Below are 22942 nucleotides of genomic sequence, written 5' to 3'. Positions count from 1 at the left end.
TGTATAAATATATATACAGGTAGAAAGTTTTTCAGGGCACCAGATGAAGTGCACGAGGGCTGACATGGCTTAAAAAAATAGACATTTTCGAAGCGTGGACACCGTATTCAATCTCTTACTCGGAGAAAAGGAAGGACTAGGTCCAGTGTTCGAGTGCACTGAAAGGAAGCTGGTGTAATACATTGATTTTTATTGCAATCCAGACACAACATCCTGATGAATTGCTTGCTAAAGATCCTTGCCTCAGCATTCAGGCCTGTGGCGCAGATTCTGTGCCGGAGGGGAAAACAATCAAAGCTGTGAAAGAGCGCGAAATGCAGTACACGAAACGGTGACCCAGAGAATCTTTGCTGCATTGCTCTTACGTCACTTTGTTTCTTCAGTGACAAATAATCAGCAGGGGGTGACTTTTAATTTTTTTAATTAATAAATAGATTCTGATTTCGTGTCAGAAGTGCACATAATTCCCTGTTGCATTCCATTTCACTTTCATCACTGTGTTACAGTCGTGCGACACTGAAATGCCATCACTGCTCAATCACAGCCGTGAGCTGTTCCCGATGGTATGGTTGTAATCAGAGAAGGGCCTTAAAGCATCATTTTTTGCAGGAGGTTTTGTTGTCTGTACAAATGCTGTATTTCACTGAACTGTTCATAATTCATTTTCAGAATTAACATGACTTAAAAATACAGCTCAAATTTCTTATATTTACTTTAGAAAATTCCTGGTCTTGAAGTGTCCATTGTCCTTGGTTTTCTTTCTTTCTTGTTTTGTGCTTGTGCCATTTCTGGTTACCTCATGTATGTGTATGTCCCCCCCCCCCCTTTTTACATTTGTTATTAAAGGTTTACGGACTATTTTTGGACAAGCCACAATTCTCCTTGCTCTATCTCACCTGGCTCACCCGGGCAAGCCCCTTGTGAAATAAATGAAGTGTGTTAGAGGAATGAAAATGTTAAAAATGAGCTACAGGTGAAAACAAAATGGTCTGGATACCCATTAATAAACAGTGAACACAGTATGAGGGTGAAGTGAGGTGTGGTACGTGGCACAGAACCTTTTACTGCACACACACTCAATCATTTTGACGATCCCCAGCTACTTCCTGGTTTTAATCCTCCTGACTCCACAGCGCCTTTCCCATCAATCATGACCTTCAGTCTTCTTTAACACTGACGCAGTGAGTGAAATTCTTATACGTGGACCTGGTCTCTCGTCTGTCCTGTCTTCATCTCTCCGTAAGACACACAGTAACGACAGCTCACATTTCTCAGTTTCTTTTTAAGCTCTACTTTGTCTTCTCCGCCCTTTGGTCCATAATAAAATCCAGTATGGTGTTTTCTATACAGTAGAAAGTACGAGTTGAAGCACTTAGAGCGTGCAAATATACATTTCTCTTAAAATAAGTTTTAAACATTTTTAGCAGAAATATAAGACAGTTATACCTACAGCATATTGTAAACAAATTTTATATACCAAACTGCTTGCTGTTGAATAAGTAAATCGAATTATTTACCTTTTTTTAGGGGGAGGACTCTCCAGTGTCGGCACTTCGACCAGAGGTAAAAGCTGTCGTTCTGAAACTTGTTCTTTCCTCACACTAACCCAAATTTAAAAAATAATAAAAAGGGCCAAATGTGCAGCCTGTGAGGTTGTAATTAAGCTGCAATAACTATTCAAGATGTCTATAGATCGTTTTTTGATAATAAAATGACAACAAATTTCATTTTTGAGTTGCATGTTTAATTACGAAGTAGGTGTTACATCACTTCATTTTAGACTAAAAACCAGACCTCTTTTGAAAAAAGGACATGACCCTGTTACCTAAAAAAAAAAAAAAAAAGTCATAATTCTAAGGCCATTAATGACATCTGTGAGAGCATCTATCAGGTTATTAAGGAGAAACACTGAACCTAGGACATAATTTTTCATTAGAAAATGTGACCGACCCTGAAATGCCGTGAGCATCAGAGCATCGAAAGTGATAGTGGCCTTTAAACTAGCGTCCTCGCCTGTCCCGCGTTTGTTCTTTTCGTTCTTACGCAGAGGAAATTGTGGTGATTTGGCAAGTACAGCGGGGAAAATAAGTATCGAACGTTTCAACGTTTTTTTTCAATGAATATATTTCCAAGGAGTTTATTTGCATGAAATTTTCACCAGACTTTGGTATTACTTCAAGAAATCCACACACATAAAGAGATCTATACATTAAAGTCCATAAATGAAGTTATGTGTAATAAAGAGGAATGACACAGGAAAAAAGTATTGAACACGCTAACTGAAATGTATCTTTGCGTTTACCCATCATGGGGTGTTTCTTGTGTGACACCTTGGTAACGAAAAGCTTTTTTATAGACCATCAATTTACTAACCCAGCTGATATTAATTTGCACAAATGGGGGTATAATTACTTACGGATTTCAGCTGGTTCCTTACCTTGCCTTGGAGAACTGCTTTTCCTTAGCGTGTAGAATACTTTTTCCCCTGTGTCGTTCCACTTTATTTATGTGACTTCTTTATATTTGTGGATTTCTTGAGTTAATACTGATCGTCTGGTGAAAATTTCATGTGAGTAACCTCACTGGAAATAAATTTACTGAAAAAAACCTTGACGCGTTCAGTACTTATTTACCTCACTGTAATCTGATCCAAAACCGATGCAGTAAAATGTTTGTGGTGTTCGACGGGAGCACTTGGGGAATGAGGTGACCAGACCGCCTGGTATCGATCAGACAAAGATCCCAGCCAGAAAGCGAGAGCGAGTTAACAGCTCCTGCCATTGTGTTACGGTTTGGTCTTCCCTGCATCCCAATGTTGTTTTAATGAACCCTTGCCAGCTTGTTTACTCGTGAGAGAATCCCTGCAGCCATCTTGTGTTTTCCAGACCTACAATTAGTTTCTCTACAAGTCACTTTGCTGATCTTATTCCTGATTGGAACTCGTACAAACAAGATAGGTCGAGAACATGGCAATTGCACTGTCGTGCAGCGCAAGACAAACGGCCCGATAGCGTCCGAGCAATGTGGGCTCGTTCCGCTTGCAGTGAGAAACCGATTTGGCTAAAGTAAATGAGACATGCCTTGTGTTTTGGGTTGCAACATTTTTTTGTAGACGCGGAACCAAAGCACAGATCCTGTGGAGCTGCAGAAATGCCATGCGTTCTAGAAAATTTGGAGCTGTGAACGAAAAACTGAGAATAAACACTGGAAGTGATGCACAAAACGTATGTTTAGGCATTTTCCCAACTAAACAGATTTTCATGATTACTATATTTCTCGTGTGAATGCTCTTGTGAATGGTATATTTGTTTTCGTGGTTATTGAACCTTTTTGTCTCTTGGGCAATTATGAATAGAGGCTCATCACTGCAATGTGTGTGTGTGTGTGTCTACATACTGTACACTTTCTGTCCTTTCATTAATAAGACCGTGTCCATGTCTGACCCCTGCCTGTCTCTTTACCTGCTACACACAAACACAAAAGCAAACTTCCTTTATCCTCACACACATTGTGCGAGAAAATCTGAATTTATTCTCATTCAGGGCCTTTAATTCTCTGAACATGACCACAGGGGTCTGTCTTTCTCCTCTTTCTACCTCCTACCACCATTATCATATTTGTTTAGACATGCTCATCATATTCCTTTCAATTTTCCCCTGCCCGTCTCGCTCTTTCGGTGATAAATAGCCCCATACAAGGTGTGTAATAAACACAGCCTTCGTTATTAGGGAAGCCGTCGTCATCCTCACGCTCTCTGTGTCTCCGTCATCCATCGTCCGTGTTATATTTTGTTTTAATGAATCGCAATAGCTTTTTCACACTACTTTCGATTAAAAGACAGCGTTGTTTCTCTCTGCGTTCGTCTCGCTCTCCTGTTTGTACGAAAGCACACGGGGAGGACGGCGGGCTTTAATGAATTGTCTGTGTTAGAATCAACACGCATCAAATTACTTCTGCATACGTCTGTTGGTTTTTTTTATTTAAGTAGGTCTCGTGTTTAAAAAAAAAAAGTTTGAAAAGATTTATTTTATAGCTAAAAAGACAAGGATAAAAATCACTCTTGGTGAGACAAGCCAGGCTTCCAGCAATGTAATAAGTTAGTTCAAATTAAACAAGTTCATGCTTAAGATGGATTTCATTTTAATTTGTGCTACACGCTAGGCGTCGTACTAGCTTTGTTGACAAATCAAGATAACTGTGACTATAAGACCAACGATCCCTGCTACTTCCTTCCAAGCTTTATATTTCTCCAAAATGTCTCTGTACACATTTAATGAGATGGAGTTAAGATGAAACTACGATGATAAGTTCTCGATTGCAGGTAGGAACTAAAGTTGTGAGTGTGGAAATGAAGAAACCTCGGCCCACACATGCCTTTGGAGCGATGAGCGATAGAATCGAGAAAATCCGAATGCATAGGCCGCTTTGCTGAATGCAGGTAAGGAGTTCAATAAAAGTGGATTTTATTATCATTACTTAAATGTATTCGAAGATTTTTTTTTTCTTCAACACGATGATGCAACATGCAATAATACAGCAGTATAGTACACAGGACATTATCCAAAGGAACAAAGTGTTTACTCCATGAGTCATTTAAAAATAATAATAAATCAACAAAATTTAGGCAACAGTGATTTCTGATTTTTGTGGTGGTTCCCAGCAGCAATAAAAAAATATAAAATCCATTGGGGTGGTGATGAGGTAGTGACTCGAATACTACAGCATTTCTGCATTATTTGTTGTTAATGAAAACGTACACCACCACTATGAATCTCATTGGACAGAGCTGCTAGCTTGTCTGCGTGATGTGTGGTTAGCCTGGCTAGCTGCCACAACTGTTTGCCAGCCGTAATTTATTTATTTATTTATTTATTTATTTATTTATTTATTTATTTATTTATTTATTTATTTATTTATTTTGTAAAAACAAAAATGGAGTAGTCCTTGATTTTGTTAACTGTGCCTGTTGCAGTTTGATTTACTGTCAAGGGAGTAGATATTGGAGAGGAGAACCAATGGTGACCAGGCTTAGCCTTTAGCTTAGCATGCACTTCCACTTCCTTGGTGCGATTATTTTGGTCCTAAGGCCTGGTTCAAATAGCAGTTTGAGTTCCTGTAGCTTCTCTAATAGCTCATCGTTAATTACAGCTTGAGCTTTTGTAACCCTTATTACGAGGTAGTAAGGATGTACATAGGTGTAGTAGTCTAAAGTAGTCTTAGAGATTGGGGCAAAATGGGGCATTGTGCCCATCTTCCCCACAGTTAAAGCAGTACCAAAGTCTGGGTCTGTTAGTCTGCTTTTTTTTGTCTGTTTTAACATGTCTGTGTTAGCACTGTCTAGTTTTGGTACTTTGCCTGGACTTTTCCCTGCTGCTCCCCTGTTATCAGCCCCCTTCGTCTTTTTCTGTGTCATAAAAGAGGTTAATTGGCTTTGCAGACTGGCTACTTGCCTCCTAAGATCCTCAATAACACTGAGACTGACCTCTGACTTCTCTTTTGACTCTACACAGGCCCACGCACTTTGGAGCTGAAGCTGGCCATGTTGCCTGGTGGTGCCAATGTGTTTTTTCATGCGACTAGCTTTTGCTAGCTGTCTGTCTTCTTCTGTTCTTAGTAACAGCAAGAGGTCGGCAAATGTAGGGGGGTTGCCTTTCTTCTGCTCAAATTGCAGGCCAGAGAGCAAAGAATTGTCCCAGCACCCCCTACAGAACTGTTTGAGTAGGTGTTTATCTACTTCGTCAGATGCAACCCCACCCCTTCTCACAGCTAGGTTTAATGCTAATTGCAATTGATGAAGATAAGTGGAGGGCTTCTCACCCGGATCCTGAAGGGTGTTCATAAACTGGGCAAAAAGTTCCTCCCCATCCTCAACAGTACCAAAGGCTGAGTCCAAGAGCTGCAGGTAAGCGGTGGGGGGTGATTCAGGCCGTAGCGCTTTGACCATATCGGCTGCAGGCGAAAGCAGACATTCAAGAATTCTTCTTGAGATCTGGAGATGGGACATGCTGGGATCATTTAAAAGCAGTTCAACGTGTGAGCACCAAGTGTCATAATCAGCTTCATTACTGGGTCTGGGAATCTTTCCAGAAAAGGAACGAAGCCTCACTGCAGATTGCAAGTGTGGCCTAACATCTTCCCTCCTTACAATATGCTCAACCACCACCTTCTGTATTTCTGCTGGGTTTATGTCTCTCACTGAAAGGGACGGAGCTTTCCCTCCATTAGTGAATAGGACTGAAGCAGTGGCACTTAAGCAATTGCCTTCCAGAGGGGCATCCAAGAGTGAGATGAGGGGCTGTTGATCTTCAGAGGTTGAAGTGTCACAACTGGGGTCTCAACATGTGAAGGGGAGCCTTCTGTAACTACGGGTTTCATAGCTTCAATATCTTCGCCAATCTGAGACATCATCTCTTTCAACACCTCCCCATAGTCTTTGCCACTTAGCTTGGCTAAGCCCTTTAACTCAGTTAGGTATGTTTTTGTAACATTACTGCCAATCTGAGTAGTGTACACACTGCTTAATGCTTTTACACCGTATTTAGCACATGGATCACCCTGCACTGTGTATGTGTATGGCAAAAGTGTCTCTAAGTCCTCTAAAGCTGAACTGCTCGAAAACTCAATGAACAGGTTTTGGTAAAATTCGGATTTGGAATCATCAACGGAAAGGGCTCTTCCGGTGGAACCATACTTCTTAAGGAAGTCAACAACTTGCTCATCCTGATCCGCTACCTGGGTTACCCCACTAACGATCACTGCATTCGGAATTTTAACACCTGACTTCCGTATGAAGTCCATTTTGCATATTCTTTCAATATTGATATTCAATGTCTCTGGCTCCTGGCTGGCTCGCCACTTTATGTAACCCTCATTACGAGGTAGTAAGAATGTACATAGGTGTAGTAGTATTAGAGGTTATCAGTAATATGAATTTGGACCAGAATCAGAAGATGCTAAATTGTTAAGAGCCTGAGAATTGAAGGTCAATAAAAAGAATACCACATCAGAATGACAGTTTGCATAAAATGTATTAAATACACAGGGCTGGTACATACATATACAAAAACAGTTATGAAAAAATAACAAACTAAAATAATAAACTGTGCACGTAAATAAATCCCCTTTTAAATTCCCTTGAGCTCAGTTCGTCCTCAGTTTCACTTGCCTTTGTTGACAAGAGTTCAGTTACCAACGTTGGGCCCCTTTTAGTTCATGTTAGTGTTTGTCCTACCACCATGAAGATGAAGATGATCCTGGCAATCCGTCTAAAGTCAGAGTCACAAACACGGTTGGCTCACCACCCAGCCACCCGGACTGGGAATCTATGAATCTCTGGAAGAACGCCTGGAACGTGGGGATCTGTATCATTCCGTGGAAAGGATCTCCGCATGATGTTTCCAACTCTTTACCAAAACCTGACCTATAAATAAGGCCAGATCATTTCTCTCAATTACCATTCAGTGTAATAAAGGGACTGCTACAGGCTACTATAAAATAAAATGAGATAATACTTCTGTACACCTATAATGCAATGTCAAAATCTCTCTCTCGTTGTACAACAGCTCTTATGTTTCTTCTCAGGTATCAAAACTATATGAATTTCTCTCCAGTATCCAAAGTACATTTACATCACAAATTACATCCTTCATAAAAACATACATTTCTAACTCAAGTTGTATGAAACCTTAGTAACGTTAGCAGTATGAAGAATAAAACTGCATGAATTGCATGTAAACATCGATCAACCTGTGTTACTTTAAATTAGCAGCATTAAGGTGTTAGCATGCTTATTTATCCCCCTCTGCACCGGTAACAGTGGAAAGAATGCACTAAAAATTGTACCTCTTTAACCTCCAGTAACACAATTAAATCCACAACTTTTAAGATCATTATTTAACTAACTATCCATTTAGCAACAGTAGGGAAAAGTAACATTTCTTTTTATAACCCACAAAAAAAATCATTAGTTGTTTTCAAAGGCATTAACCAGTAGTCCGCTAGCCTATTGTGGCTAATTACCATATTAGCATTTGAATACAGCAGGCTCACATTAGCTTTCCACCATTAGCACCTTTGCATTGCTTACCCATTAGCACCAATTAGCATAAATGCTAGCGAACTCATAGTAAACTCAGCAGGCTAGGTTAAATACCAATGGGCATCAAAAACCTGAGGCCTGTTAGCATGGATGCTAGCGAACTCAGAGGCCTAGCGCCAGGTAAACAACTCACCATTTTAGCAGAATTCACTGCCTTTAGCTCTGTGACAACAGTGGATTCAGGCACAGCTCTCTTTTACTCTCTATACTACAACAAGGTATAGTCAGTATAAGCAATAATGAGTACAGAACTTGTTTAATTCACTCCATGTCGTTTTTCGTCTTACCAAGTGGATAACGCAGCCTCCTATGCTCAGGTGCAAGGGCCAAAAGAACGTGCAGAGACACTAACCTAGAGGTGTAAGTGTAACAGAGCCTAGCTGGCAGCTGATTGGTCAGCTCACTGCGTCATAGAGTTCACCCATTTGCTCACTTACAAATCCATCAAAGATAACAAGAAAATCAAAGTTAACCCTTTTGTGACTTGGTTAGACAGCTATGTAGTGTTTCTCATTATTAAGCCTGGGCTACACTTTGTTTTCTGATATCCAGCAGGGGCAAGTAACAATAGTCCCATATTTCAGGACCAGAAGTGCCCTCTGCATGCTACAGCACTGCCGTCTTGAAGCTAATCCAGCAGTCAGGTATGTTGTTGTGTACATAAATGGACTTGTAAATGGATGATCAACTAGGTAGAGCTAGAAAAATGTTTTACACAGTGCACACACACACACACACACTGTCATGTTAAATCAGCATTTCTGTCATCTTCTAAGGGAAAGTTGTGTTGTAAAGATTGACTTAGATTAAAAAAAAAGAAAAGTTCTAGACTTACAAAAATATTTTATGGTGAGATAAAATATGCATATTTAATAACCATGGAGAGAGACTGAGTTGTATCTAATTAATTGACTTGCATCAAATCTATGCTAATTCTCCAAAAAAAAAAAAAAAAAAAAGACTGTGCTAGAATAAAACCCAACAGATTTCATATGAATATGAAAAGTCTCAGCACCTTTTAATGTAGGATAAAGAGAGGCACAAGCTGGTCTGTTCACGGATCATAGAACTTTGTACTAGTGGGAGTACAATTACACTTTAAGCCCTTTGTAGAGACTGAGCATCTGTCTTTATGGGAATTTTGGCCACACTGTGTGTATATTAATTAAAGGGGATTATTTGAAGAAGTAAATACAACCTACAAACTATTTTAAACAATAATGTTTTTCTGCAAGCATTAATAATAATGATAATAAAAAGAATAATAGTTATTTATCTATCTATCTATCTATCTATATATATAATTTCATTTTATCAAAAGTGCTGCTCCTGTATGCTCCAAGCATACCTTTGGTACTTCATTAGTCCACTTCGTTTGCTTCCAAAGTGCCTCTGGCTTATCTAGATGTTGTTTTTGCGTACCTTAGACATTCACTTTTGTGATGAGTTTGCAGGGAAGCTTTCCTTCTGATGACTCTTCCATGCAGATCATGTTTGTGCAAGCAATACTTAATGAGATTTCAGACTGTTTAAACTGTGAGCTGGAAGAGCTTTTATTTCTTTTTATAGCCTTCATCTGCTTTGTAGGCATGAGTTGGATTTATTTTCAGATCCTCACTCAGCTGCTTAGAAGAGTCATGGTGAGAAAACCACTGAACAAAAATAGACTAACAAAGTAGTTGTTTCTAGCCTTAAGCGTTATTAAGAAGTCTGGGTGAGCTTTCAGTAGATTTATAAACTGAATTGTATTAGCTATATGTTTAATTTTTTCTCCATTAACGGATTGAATTACCTAATTGCTCAAACTCCAGATGTCTTGCTCTGGCTAACTGAACAAGATGCATGTGTTTATTAGGTTTATCACTGTTTTATGAGAAAGCATACATAGTATATATACTTGCGCATATATATATATATATATATATATATATATATATATATATATATATATATATATATATATATATATATATGTATGTATGTATGTATGTATGTGCGCAAGTATATATACTATGTATGCTTTCTCATAAAACAGCGATAAACCTAATAAACACATGCATCTTGTACAGTTAGCCACAGGACAAAAGTAAATAAAAATGGAAAATAAATAAACTAAAAGTAAATAAACTGCGCTACTGCCAGGGCTGATGTCATAGCACATGAATCAATACCTTCTGACAAATCAGAATCCAGAATTCAGCAGCGCTGTGGTATAAATGACAGTAAACGATTTTGTGATGGAGACATCCCATTCAACAGTCTTCTAATGTTGGACACGAGCGTCACATGAGTGCTTCTCCGAAAGTGCAGCCGCATAATTCATAAAGTTATAAATCTGATTAAATGAGGATTTATGTCAACTGGGCTTTGGTTTCATCCGAGTCGATGCATATTAATGCACGTAATGTTCAATGACACTCTTCTAATAAATGACGCAGTGCTGTAGGATATGTGTGTATTTTCCTCCATGTCTGATTTCTACAGAATGTGACCCTTTTTTCCATCCCAGACTGCACTGAAAAGAACTTCAACCGTATGGCAATTTAATAAATGGCTGGTAATATCAGGTGCAACATTTTCTCATTTTCCCTCACTTACTCGAATGTGTTTCTCAGCCCTTTCTGTCATCACAAGGCTAAACGCTAAACTGTGTTACTTAGCAGCATCCAATAAAACATGTTTTTACCTCTGCGCATCAATTTCTAAGAATTTCTACAGCCTGAATTTCTAGGCAGTAACAGATCAGAGGTAGGTAATAGCAATTAGCTAAGAATATGTCCATAAACGTCCTTGTTGCAATAATTTGATAGCAATACTCTATTTAGAGTGAAGACGGAGCGATGCGACGACATTAACTGCAGGAGCAGTGTGTGGCTTCATGTTGTTATGGAGACTTGTTCTGTCAGAAGGTGTTGATGAATTTTCTATAGTAGCTCATACGGTGGGATCAGGAACTTATTTCATGGACGTTCTACTAAAAATTGCTGCCCTTGTCAAATTGCTGTGGGATAAAAGTAAAACATTTCAGGAGATCCAGATATGGGAACTTCAGGGAGTGCTTCCAACAATTCCACTTTATCCCACCACCCTGTCATGTTTTATATTATTTTATTACACTGTATGACGTTAATGATGTACAGTACTAATTTCCGATCATGGAACACTTTTATCAAGTCGTCTCTTCTAAATTAGACTGCACAAGAAAGAAGTAAACCCAGTAGATTCTCTTTCACCGCTCTCTCTCTCACGTCAGTTTTCCCCCACACACAGAACATCAGTATTGTAAACTATAACTAGGCCATTAAGCATATGGATGGCACCTGGTTTTTAGCCATTGGCACATAGTGCTAGTTTAAGTGTGATTGAGTCTAGACACTCATGAAGCACTCATAAAGGAGTTTTTGAAGAAGAGCACCATCGTGGTTTGAACCAAAATAAATGGCGTCGTTTGGATTGCGATTCAATTACGATCACTTAACAGGATTTTACACGTTAATTCTTCTCGTTGCGCCCAAAAGTCTCCCACTCTCACTGCCTCTCTCTTTACCTGAGCGTGGTCTGTCGAGTGAAGAAAGAGTCCAAGCCAACAGCGGGTTTTTAAAAAGACTCTGGCAACAGAGCCCCTGATTAAACGCCAGCGCTATTAGAGACGAAACGGCGTAATAGGCATAAACGCAGTGTTGTCTCATTATTTCTGGCTGTCATCTCTCTATTTCTCCTGGAACTCTGGCAGATGAAAAGACTCATGTGAAGCTATTCCTCTAGCAGTGAAAAGATGAAAAAGATGAAAAATTACCCTTTTTTTCCAAAGAACTATCTGTGATTTTACTTATTTGTTGTTTCCAGATTGTGGTTTATTGACTATTCATGAAGAAAAAGTGAAAGAGAGGGAATAAAAGAACTGAGAGAGAGAGAGAGAACAAAGACTGGGTGATGGAGACAGAAACATAGGCAAAAACAGTGAGACAAAGACAGATGGAGAGAGACACAGAGGAGTAAAAGGGAGAGAGAGATACAGAGAGAAAGAGATTAATTAAATTGGAAAGAGAGACACAAAGAACGAGATGATGCGAGAGATCCGAAGAGAGAGAGAAAGACAGAGATGGGAAGAGAGAAGAATGAGAAATGGAGAGAGCGAGAGGGAGAGAGAGAGAAAACAAGACTGGGTGATGGAGACAGAAACATAGGCAAAAACAGTGTGACAAAGACAGATGGAGAGAGACACAGAGGTGTAAAAGAGAAAGAGATGACATGAAGAGAGAGAAAGACAGAGAGATGGGCAGAGAGAAGAATGAGAAATAGAAAGAGAGAGAGAGAGAACAAGACTGGGTCATAGAGGCAAAAACTGAGACAAAGACAGATGGAGAGAGAGACACGGGTGTAAAAGGGAGAGAGAGAAATACAGAGAGAAAGAGATGAATTGAATTGGAAAGAGAGACACAAAGAAAGAGATGATGCGAGAGAGAAAGACAAAAAGAGAGATGGGCAGAGAGAAGAATGAGAAATGGAGAGAGAGAGAGAGAGTGTGCCTCTTGGGTCAACAGCATTCATTGGCAGAGTGTTTAATTTCTAACTCCCAGAATTCTCCCCTGCAGCTCCAGTTGAATTTGTTTTTTCACCCGTGACTAAATGCCGATGTCACGACGGTGTCTGATGTCAGCGATTTCAAGCACCCTAGAGCCCTACACTTGTGCACTTTTAGCAAACTTTTATTCCCTAAATCCAGACGCAGCATCTTCATCCTGTTTAAACAGGATCTGTAACCGCACTGATCCTTTCACTCAAACCTTTTCACCATCTCTCGATTTCCTGTTTTAGTTTTTTTCTCCTCACACTTCACCTCCTTCTCTCTCTCTCTCTCTCTCTCTCTCTCTCTTTATTTTGTTATTCCTTGCTCCTCTTTTGCTAATTTTGCTTGTTTACTCCGTTTGCTGTCTTTCTGCTGGCACTCAAAAGCAGTGAAGGATGAAGGAGAAAACAAGAGTGCTTCAAACTCAGCCGCTAGTGAAATATGCAGATGTTGTTTTGGTCGACCAGTCAGAGGAAGGAACGAGTAAAAAATTAAGCAGTGTATGTTTTTGGCATCTGATAAAAGACAGATCTAAGACCGCTGTGATGTTGGTGGTGTCTCAAAGCAGACGCTTGCCGCGTATACGATGACTGGACTTGGAGCTTTATAACGATGGACACATTCCATGAAACAACTTAACACTTCTTAACACCAGAATGAAAGAGATTTTGAAGCCTTTATAGTGCTGTATATCACTGCAGAGTTGCAGGAAAGCATCCTGTGTGTGCGTGTTCAGTAATGACATTGTCATGGTTAAAGAGAGGTGTGAGTGGAAAAAAGCCACCTGAAACATCGCTAGAAGAGGTCACACTTCCTTACCCAGATGAAATAAATCCCCTCATGTCCCCTCAGTGTGGTGTTTTATGGGATGTTAGGTTAGCGGTGCACAGGAGCAGCAGGTGCTGAGGGTAAAGATGTTATCTTTAAATTGCTCTCTTCCGTGCTACTGAACGGAGATCGGCTGCCGAGGACAGATGACCTGAACGCGATTCGGCTGTGAAAATTACCGACATCCAAAAACACAAAGTTACAGTCATTTTCACGTTCGCACCTTCCTCCTTCCATGGAGGGAAAACCAATCTTTGAGCAGTCGTCCATCGTCACAATTTAAGCCCATTCGAATGATCTAATGCCGATGAGCCAGTTGGAGTATGAGTCTTGAATGTATGAGACTGAGAGCTGCAGAGGTGTCAAGGTAACAGGGAAATGTTTAGAGTTTTTGAATATAAAGCATGTTCAACTTCTTTACCATTAGACAAGTATATAGTTAACATCGGTTCACTAGATTTCTCGCGGATGCCGCTGACATTGTTGGTCGTGTGTATCTGCTTAAAAACGGCTTACTCTGATTACTTAAGCTAAACTTTCAATGTTTGTCATTTTTTCTGAATTTGAGAACCCTTTAACTGTTGGCGACTGAGCCGTCTGACAGCCATCTGGTTTGTCAATGTAAAGTGTATTTTTTAAATTTTTTTTTCCCCCTTCAACATTAAAGATACATGGAATAGAAACAAATCCATCCATCCATCCATTTTCCATACCGATTATCTTTCACAGGGTCGCTGAGGAGCCTTGAACCAATCCCAGGGAACTCAGGGGACACAGGGTACAAGGCGGGGGACACCCTGGATGGCATAGTCACACACTACAGATTACGGACAATTTGTAAATCAGCATACAACGCATGTCTTTGGACTAGGGGAGGAAACCAGAGTACATGTAGGAAACCCACAAAGCACGTGGAGAACATGGGTTCAGTGGTTAAGATGTTGCCCTATGGTCGTAAGTTCAGATCCCAGCACTGCCTAGCTTCCACTGCTGGGAGGAGGTGGTATATGAAACCCTGAACCCCAGAGGTGAGCAGGAAAAGTGCCAACCACTTAGCCACCGTGGTTTCTCAGGAATAGCAACAACTATGCATCAGTTATCACTAACTACTGCACATTAAAAACTGTTGTAAGCCTGGAGTTTAAGAAGCTCTTTGCTAGCCGCTGACCTTCACTGAGCGTCGCTGATTCTTATGATGTGATTATCAGAAACTGCTGTTGACTGTTACGGGAGGGTGGAAATGGGTGAAAAATGGCTGCTCATATTCTGCGGAGTTGTTTACACATTTAAGAGCAGTAAATTCTTTTACGAGTGGCTGTTTGGTGAAGCTCAGTCCATCAAATCTACGGGCAGTGTGTTGAGCGGTGATTTAGCGGCGTAATTCGCGCTATTAATTGGGTTCATTAATCACTCTTTCCTCATGGGTGTCTCTGCAGATCGCCAAAAAATGCTTGACTGTTATCCAGTGCATGAAGATTCACTACCTGTATTAGCAATACATAAATAAATCAATAAATAAAAAGCATTAGCATGTCGTTTCTATAGGTTAAGGTTTGGTTTCAGTTTCCATACCAGAAAGCAAAAAAAAAAAAAAAAAAAAACACGAGAATTTGAACACGGCCGTTAAAGAAATTTCTCATTAAAGAGACTTTACTAAACTGGGGGAGAGACTAGGCCTTGTTTTACCACATGAGCGATGCTATTACAGCTTTTTCTTATAACTGAAATTCACCATAGACATTCAGATGCAAAACTGGCCAATGTCCCATGAAATGCAGCATGGCTTATATTAAAGGGGGGCAGGGGAGTTCTCCCTATAAATGTAATCACTTATAATTCCCCACCCCCCACAGTTAGTATGCTACAGTAAGCACTTGTTTATAGCCAGTCAGTTCTACTGTAATTACATTTCATTCATGTTGCCATTGAATTGCAGCAAGTTAAACACAATCCGCTCATAACATTTCCTTATCAGAAAAGTCAGAACTATAAAAGTCAGGCCAATAACAAATACAACATGTATGTCGTCTTGCTCTTAATGGTTCCTGACATTTCAGACATCCCGTATAACAACAGTCGACTAATATAACGTCCTGTTTTGCTTCGCAAAAGCAACTGTAAACCGAACTCCACTGACCTGGCCTCTCTCTTAATCACAGCGATTTAAGGGGTGTTGGGACAACAATGTGTCCTTCGGCTACAATTCTAGAAAATGAATACATTTTACACCAGACATAACACCCATGCAACATAAAGATACAGAATGCACTGCTATGTTTATCAGTACAAAGCATATACCACTATTTCAGGTTGTAGCCTTAGTGCAGCAAATGATTATACATCAAACTTGGTAAAAACACATGCCACTCTGCATACGAGTGAAAATAAGCCTGTTTTAATAAGCATTGTTCGATCATATACATGACATTTTTCATAAATGCTTTTTCTACTAATTTCAGCACACATAAGGTCACATCAGATTCTCCACGTTCTTAAAATAGCCCCACGTTCAGATGGAATAAATTATTCAATTTCACTTTTTTATCTCTGTACACGAAGACTTTGGTAAAGATCCATGAGGCGAGGATGAATATTTGAACGCCTTATGGACGCGCCGAATGTACCAGAGTTCCTCAGGGATAAAATTAAAGAAGCTGAAATGTGGTTGAGGGACACACCGTATAGCACGGCTTTGCAGACATGCGCAACAGGGACGTAATGTACACAAAAATGCTTGAATGCGATTATAGAATAAGGGAATGCATTTTTCAGGTCTAACAGAGGGATTGGAATTCTAACTAAAAGACAGGCTTCAGCTTGATAAAGCACAGAAGCACTGACAGTGAGCAAGTACGAATGAAAACGAGGTTCGTTCGCAGACGTTTGGCATCTCGGTCGCCTCGTTTTCATTGTTGAAGTCATCCTCGTCACATTAAACTGGCACGGTCTTGTTCAAGGTCAAACTTCTGAATAATAACGACTCAGGAGATAGATTTATAATGAGAGCAGCTCAAGGTGACTGTCTTAAGAGCATCATGTACAATTGATTTGTATGGAATAATGTAGTCTAAAGCAGAATAATGGAAGATATGTTGTGTGTGTATATATATACATATATATTTATATTATTTATATAAATTTCTATCCATTTTAAATAGTTACATTTAAATCTCTCATCATACTCTTACAAAGTGCTGACACTGGAGACTCCTTCCATAAATATTAAATAAACATCATCTCCGAGAGAAATCGACGATCACACACGATTCTAAATTATCTTGCGCAGCGCGTCAACCGTACAAGTTCCTGTATAAAAAGGATGAGCGTGTTAATGCTGTATAAAACTCGCACCACACTACCGTCAGAGCTGCTGTTGTAGGAAAGTAATCAACAGCTTCTCACCTGTCCGAATCTAGCATTCGGCAGCATCGGTATATAAGTGCTTCGGAATTTCAGCGTATATCGTAATAGGACCTGTCAGGGTAGACCCATAATCCATCATTATTAAAGTAAAGAAAAAAGAGAAAATACTGAAAACCGGTGACTCAATCACGCTCTCAAAGAAATGTGTAAAGTCAGGACATCTGACCCTGGTGTCTGCTATTACGTACCGAGACGCAATATCCGAAAAATATATTAATAGTGATGATTGACGGCTACTTTTGATGAAATCTCATTACCTACAGCCTTTTTTTAAAATGATTTTTTCGCAGCTTTAGGTTGTTTTAAATTTGCTTCCTGTGCCGGCATGTCACCTCAACACACGCACACATCATGTACACATCATGCACACATCATGCACACACCACACTCCCATGCAAACAGTCTTGTCTGCGTGAACAAATAATCTATTATTCTTGCACGCACACAAAATATTCCGTCACGCATCGCCACCCATCTCTCTGATGAAGACACTATTAAAGGCTGATAATTACGCTGTCATACACCCTCAACAAACTTTCTGGGGTGTTCCTTTTGTGACAGGTTTTTAGCAAAGCACATTTTAAATAGTTGAAAAAATAAAGTTATTTTTATATATACCCCATTACTCAAATCTAGTCACATTTCAAAGACTTGATTCTGATGAAGTGCCGTGCTGGAGAATTAGTTGATGAGGTGAAGAAGTACAGGAAAAAGACTCGACTCTTCACAGAAAAAAAAGGTCCTGACAAGTGTGTGTGTGTGTGTGTGTTGGATTTATAGGTGTGGTTCTGTTGATTCATTAATGCACTGCTCTCTGTCATAAAGCAGGAGCGAGAAGTTGATTTACGAGAACAAAGAAACCTCAGATTTTGTGCTGGACACTGCTTTTTACTCCTTTACCCAAGACTAGATACCTCAGAGGTGCTCATTTTGACCTTCTGGAGCTGTGAAGACACAATGTTTGTTTGTTTGTTTGTTTCAAACACTTCAGCTTCATAGCAAGGACAGACCTAAAAGCCTGTTTTTTGTTTACAAATGAAAGGTTCTCCTGTAACGCTGGCTCTGTCTGCAAACATTAGACACTCTGGATGTCTAATCACACATTATTTCCTATTCAGCGTTTCACAGAGCATTTCTGGAGCAGGTCAAAGGTCATTGTCAACTCACAAAAGCATCCTTAATCATACATAGCAGCTGTAATCTCACACTGTGTCATCAGTATGATGTCAGAAATAAATCTGTGATCATTAAGTCCACTCCAAGGTCCACATTTTTACCTGGCGTATTTGGGGATTTTAATCTTGTTCTTGTTGGATAATGACACGTTTTCAAATATCGCTAAGCAAGCAAAGATTTCCTCTGAACTTTAACAAAAAAGCCCGCCTCCGTTTGTAAACGGAAATATAACGATTTTTCAAAACCGCAATTGGTTTCGGAATCGAAGCAAAATATCTTCACGCTCTTATACTTCATCTCTCTTTTTTTTCTCCCTCCTACACTTTCCAAGCACTAGACTGCAGGTAATAAACAGTTCTAATTACTTTTCCAGTTGTGTCGTGGTTGTTGTTTCTCCACTAAAAGCCTCCGGCAATGCTTCCCCCATTAACATCCTACGTTTACACTTTTCTACCCTGAGGCCTTTTATATAGACAGCAGGAGAGGAAATTTCAGCCGTTTGGGGACCACAAAAAGTTAGATTTTTCTTCATTTTTTTCCACCAGAACTCTCTGAAAGAAGGAGATAAGCCCTGACGGGGCTGGAGTCTCACCCCCATGCTGGAGCCCCCCCCCCTTTTGGAACATACTGTTTGTGAGGCAATGAGAGTTTCTCCAATGTTGACGTCTTTCTTGATGAGAAGAGTTTTATATCTCCCTCATGAGCCGCATCCAGCTGGGAAGTCAGAGTAATCAGTCGGAGAACTCAAGCTGTGCTGTGCTTCCAGTCCATGTGCAATTATTATTATTATTATTATTATTATTATTATTATTATATTATTTTAGATTATGGAACTGTCCTTGGTGCTGAGACCATGGTGGTGCTTGAAGTAAGGTGATTGTTCTATCTAAGCTCCAGAGGTGACGAGAAGTTATTGTATGCTACACAGAAATCCTCGGCCTATAGAAATATTTCGTAAATGTAGATTTCGTCAAATTTCCAAGCTCCAGATTCATTTTCCCATCATTCATGCTAATGCAGACATCATCAACTCAAGTTTAACAGTTCTTTTCAAGGTCTTGCTGTGGATGTTTCTCAGCACAAATCTGTTTTCGTGACTTTCTCCATTCAAAGAAGAATTAGGTTTTATTTGTGACCTATACATCAGAGCACAGGGAAATTCTTTTTCTTCACATAGCCCAGCTTGTTAGGAAGTTGGAGATGGAGTGCAGGGTCAGTCATGATACGGTGCCCCTGGCTTAAAGGCCTTGCTCGAGGGCCCAATGGAGGCAGCTTGGCAATGTTGTGGCTTGTACCCCTGTGTCATATATCAAGGAGGTAACTCTGCAAGGTAACAAGGATGGACCTTGGGATAATGCTCTTTAAACTGCCATGTACAGTATATTTCAGTTTATAACTTCAGATGTACCTTTTACCATAGTTGCCTTTTCTGAAGGAAATCCATCCAGAAGGTAAACAGGTTCTCTTTTTTAAGGTTAGTTGTGGTTCAGCATCATAGTGGCTTTATTCCCAACCACCCTTGGAGACATTTTTAGTTATCACTTTTGTCTAAATGTAGGCCATGTATTCAGTGTTGCACTAAATCTTGTTCAGTGGCAGTCGGACCCCGAGTGTAGAGCCATTAGAGCTCAAGCAGAAGCCTGATAAATGAGCAGAACGTGTGCTGACAGCCTCTGTTTCTTCCCTCCATTAGCTGAAGGGCCAGAAATCAGTGGTGCTGCATGTTAATCCACTTGTTTGTGGCTCTGAGAGAAGTAGAGATGGACTCTTCCATGCATATGTATCCAGGCAAAGAGCCATAATTGATGGGCCGAAAAACAAATTCTAGCAAAGACTAATTCAGAGTGTTCAGAGAGCCTGTGCACACACCTGCGCCCTTGTATCTGGACCAGAAAAAAAACCTGTAAAAATGCTGAAAAAAAATATACAATGGAATGGAGGGATCTTTTTTTTTTTTTTTTTTGTCAAGTAAGGGCTGTAAATGCATTCATTTCTGTTTCTTTTGATGCACCAAAAGATTTTCTACACTATTTTTACATTCCAGATATAACAGCTATAAATGGCTCAAAACTCTACAGCAGTTGTAGCTAAACTCTAGCCTAAAGATGATATTCTGTGTTCCCTGACCATGTGTTTCGGTCCAGCTGATGGACCAGATGGCTCTCGCCAGACAGAGGAAGGTGTGTGATGGGCATAAAGAGGTACTGTATGTTTAATTACAAATTAAGTTTTTGTTTTTTTCTTTCTTTTGACCAACTTGGAGTCTTTGCCAGGTGTCCCAAAACCAGGTCAGTTGAGATTTTACCTTATACACACCATTTGCTTAAAAAAATTTTATGAGCTAATAAGACCCATTACTCACAAAATCATGACTTGTTCCTTTGCTTCTGGGTTGTACTGTACAGGTTTATACATGGAACAATCTGTAATTATGGCCCAAAGATGTGGGTTGAGTTGAACCACATGCTAATGCAGACATCATTCAAGCGGATCTAATAGTTTGCTGTTCTTTTAGTTTTAATACCTACAAGCATCCCTAAGACTGTGCTGACTGTGCACCCTAACACATTCCTAATTAGGCCTCATTGGAATACTGCAACAATGTTAGAAAGCTTAAATAACAAGGATCTGGCTTATAACATTATGTATTGATCATGTTGTCTGTTAGTGAACTCCGGTGTTTATTTGAATATAAACCACACCTGTATGTAATGATAGTGTGAGGTATGAGGGTTAAACTGGTAAAGGGAGTGAGCTTTAATACATTCTATTTCATGACTCCAACTGTTTAGATTTTTTTCGACTAGATGTTTGCTCAGCAATCTGAGGCCAGATCTGGGCCAGCACTACCACACAAGCTGGAGATCACCATCATTGGGCACAACTACAACCTCAGCTTCCTCAAGGTGATCCTCAAAGGACATTAACTTTTAACATTAATCCTAACCAAGCACAAATTCACCTTCCTGAAGGTCAGTCATCAGTCACACCAGTATTTACCGTTAACCTAAACTCCAAATCCTAAACCATAAACCTGACCAAACACAACCTCACCTTACTCAAGGTGAGTCTCTACAACGTTACTCTTTAATCTTAACCCCATAGTGTAACCCATACATCTAATCCAACACAATATCACCTTCCTCAAGGTCACTTGCTCAAGCCCTTGAGAATCCTTACCAGTTCATATTTTTATTCTCTTCCAGACAAAACGTCTCATGGAATGCATCCGTATCTTCTACCTGCAGCGTCCGGTGACTTACTCAGATAGTTATAAGATGTATTTTATGTCATGCTGTCATCTGTAAGAGTTGAAAATGAAGTTCTGTCATTTGCCTCATTAGATACCCTTCTTTCTTTTCTCTGTATCCCTATGCGAACTTCCTGTTCGGTTCTTCCCACATCTAACGTAATTAGCTACAGCTCAGTTCCACTGTCTCATTTCAAAATAAAATTAATAAACATTTCCATTAGTCACGGTGTCATTAACACGACACTCGGGGAAATGGAGGATAGGATGGATAAAGAGCATCAGTGAGAATAAAGAGAAGAAAAAAAGTTTGGTTCTCTCAGCGTCTCTGCATGGGTAATTTTATGGCTCTTTGCTGTGCTCCTGTTTCATTCTGATCGAACAGATGCTTAGCTGTGTTTCAGATTTTGGAGGGTTGTGAAGTCACGAATTCTTCAGGGACACCTGAAAACTTTCTTGTTCGCAGTGTTGGTACATTTCAGTTTATTTTAAAAGAAATGATATGTATATGTTTACTTATTTCTTCTTTTTCTTCTTCTTCTTCAAACTTTTTTCCAGCATGTACAAGTCATGGTCAAGTCAAGTGTGTTTTTATTGTCATTCCTCTATATAGCGTGTATAGATTGGAACATATCATTTCTCCAGAACACGAGGACAACAGAACAGTGTTGCGCAGGAAAAGTATTTCAGCAATGGACTGTAAACTATTGTGGGGTTTGTTTTCCAGAAAAGTATATAAAATTGCAATTTTACTTTAAGGAACCAAGAATGTAACCAACATCACTGATGCTTACCAGATGATTGGAGGTGCTGGGTAAGACATATGATGAATTTGCATTCTGCATTGAATTTTCCCAGTGTTAGTCTGATTACATCACCTCTTATGAGTTGCAATGAGACGTCTTCAATCAAAGCTTCTTCATACATTTGCATTCATTACTCCATCTTGATATAACCCCACTGAACATTTGAGCGTCTCTTGATCTGTTTCTCCTTCCACAATCTAGACAGTTGTTTTAGACCAAACGTTGTGTTCTTTGAAGAATCCCATCCTGAATGTAAGGAGGTTCCCTGAAGCTCCATGTAAACGGGTGTATAAGCGTATGATTATCGATATGATGTAGTAAGATTTTTGCAAGGACATGTTTAATAAACACTTATGGAAGGCATCTCCAGTGTGAACGCATTGTAACATTCAGCGGTAAAGCAGGAAATATATAGTATAGTTTTTTCCTATATAGGAGTTTACACTTTTTTTCTGTAACATTCTCCGACATCACCTTTAACTATGAATAAATAATAATTAAAAAAGTATGAGGTGTTTGTTTAATAACTATTTTAAAAGTTGTTTTGTTGGCAATTTGCTGTGGTATAAGAGGAATAAAACACTGTTAAAGCACACATTGGTGCTGTTATAGACATTAACTCCACTTCATCGTTGATTATTTTCCCGACAGCACACCCCGTTGTGTTTTTCTTACTTCGCCTCCGCCTTCATTCCACGTCTAACTCCAGAGCATTTTATTTCCAATTAAAAGTCAACAGTCCACTTGAGTATGTGCTCAGCATTTGTCCTTAATTAGCTTGAGTGTTGCTG

At 39.6% G+C, this 22942-nt stretch overlaps 1 long non-coding RNA gene across 1 annotated transcript; it reads left to right on the top strand.

Moving 5' to 3' along the window:
* Window positions 1-851: 851 nt before the first annotated feature.
* Window positions 852-21481, top strand: LOC128602221 (uncharacterized). Its single transcript, XR_008384814.1, has 7 exons — window positions 852-1042; window positions 1134-1239; window positions 1528-1563; window positions 4322-4438; window positions 8651-8742; window positions 20240-20296; window positions 20888-21481. It is a non-coding gene; the product is annotated as an uncharacterized LOC128602221 (long non-coding RNA).
* Window positions 21482-22942: the final 1461 nt, after the last annotated feature.

The sequence above is a fragment of the Ictalurus furcatus genome, chromosome 26 (assembly GCF_023375685.1).
Source record: "Ictalurus furcatus strain D&B chromosome 26, Billie_1.0, whole genome shotgun sequence".
In the NCBI taxonomy this organism is placed as follows: Eukaryota; Metazoa; Chordata; class Actinopteri; order Siluriformes; family Ictaluridae; genus Ictalurus; species Ictalurus furcatus.
Note: the sequence above shows the minus strand (reverse complement) of the source record. Positions and strands in the feature narration are given on the sequence as shown.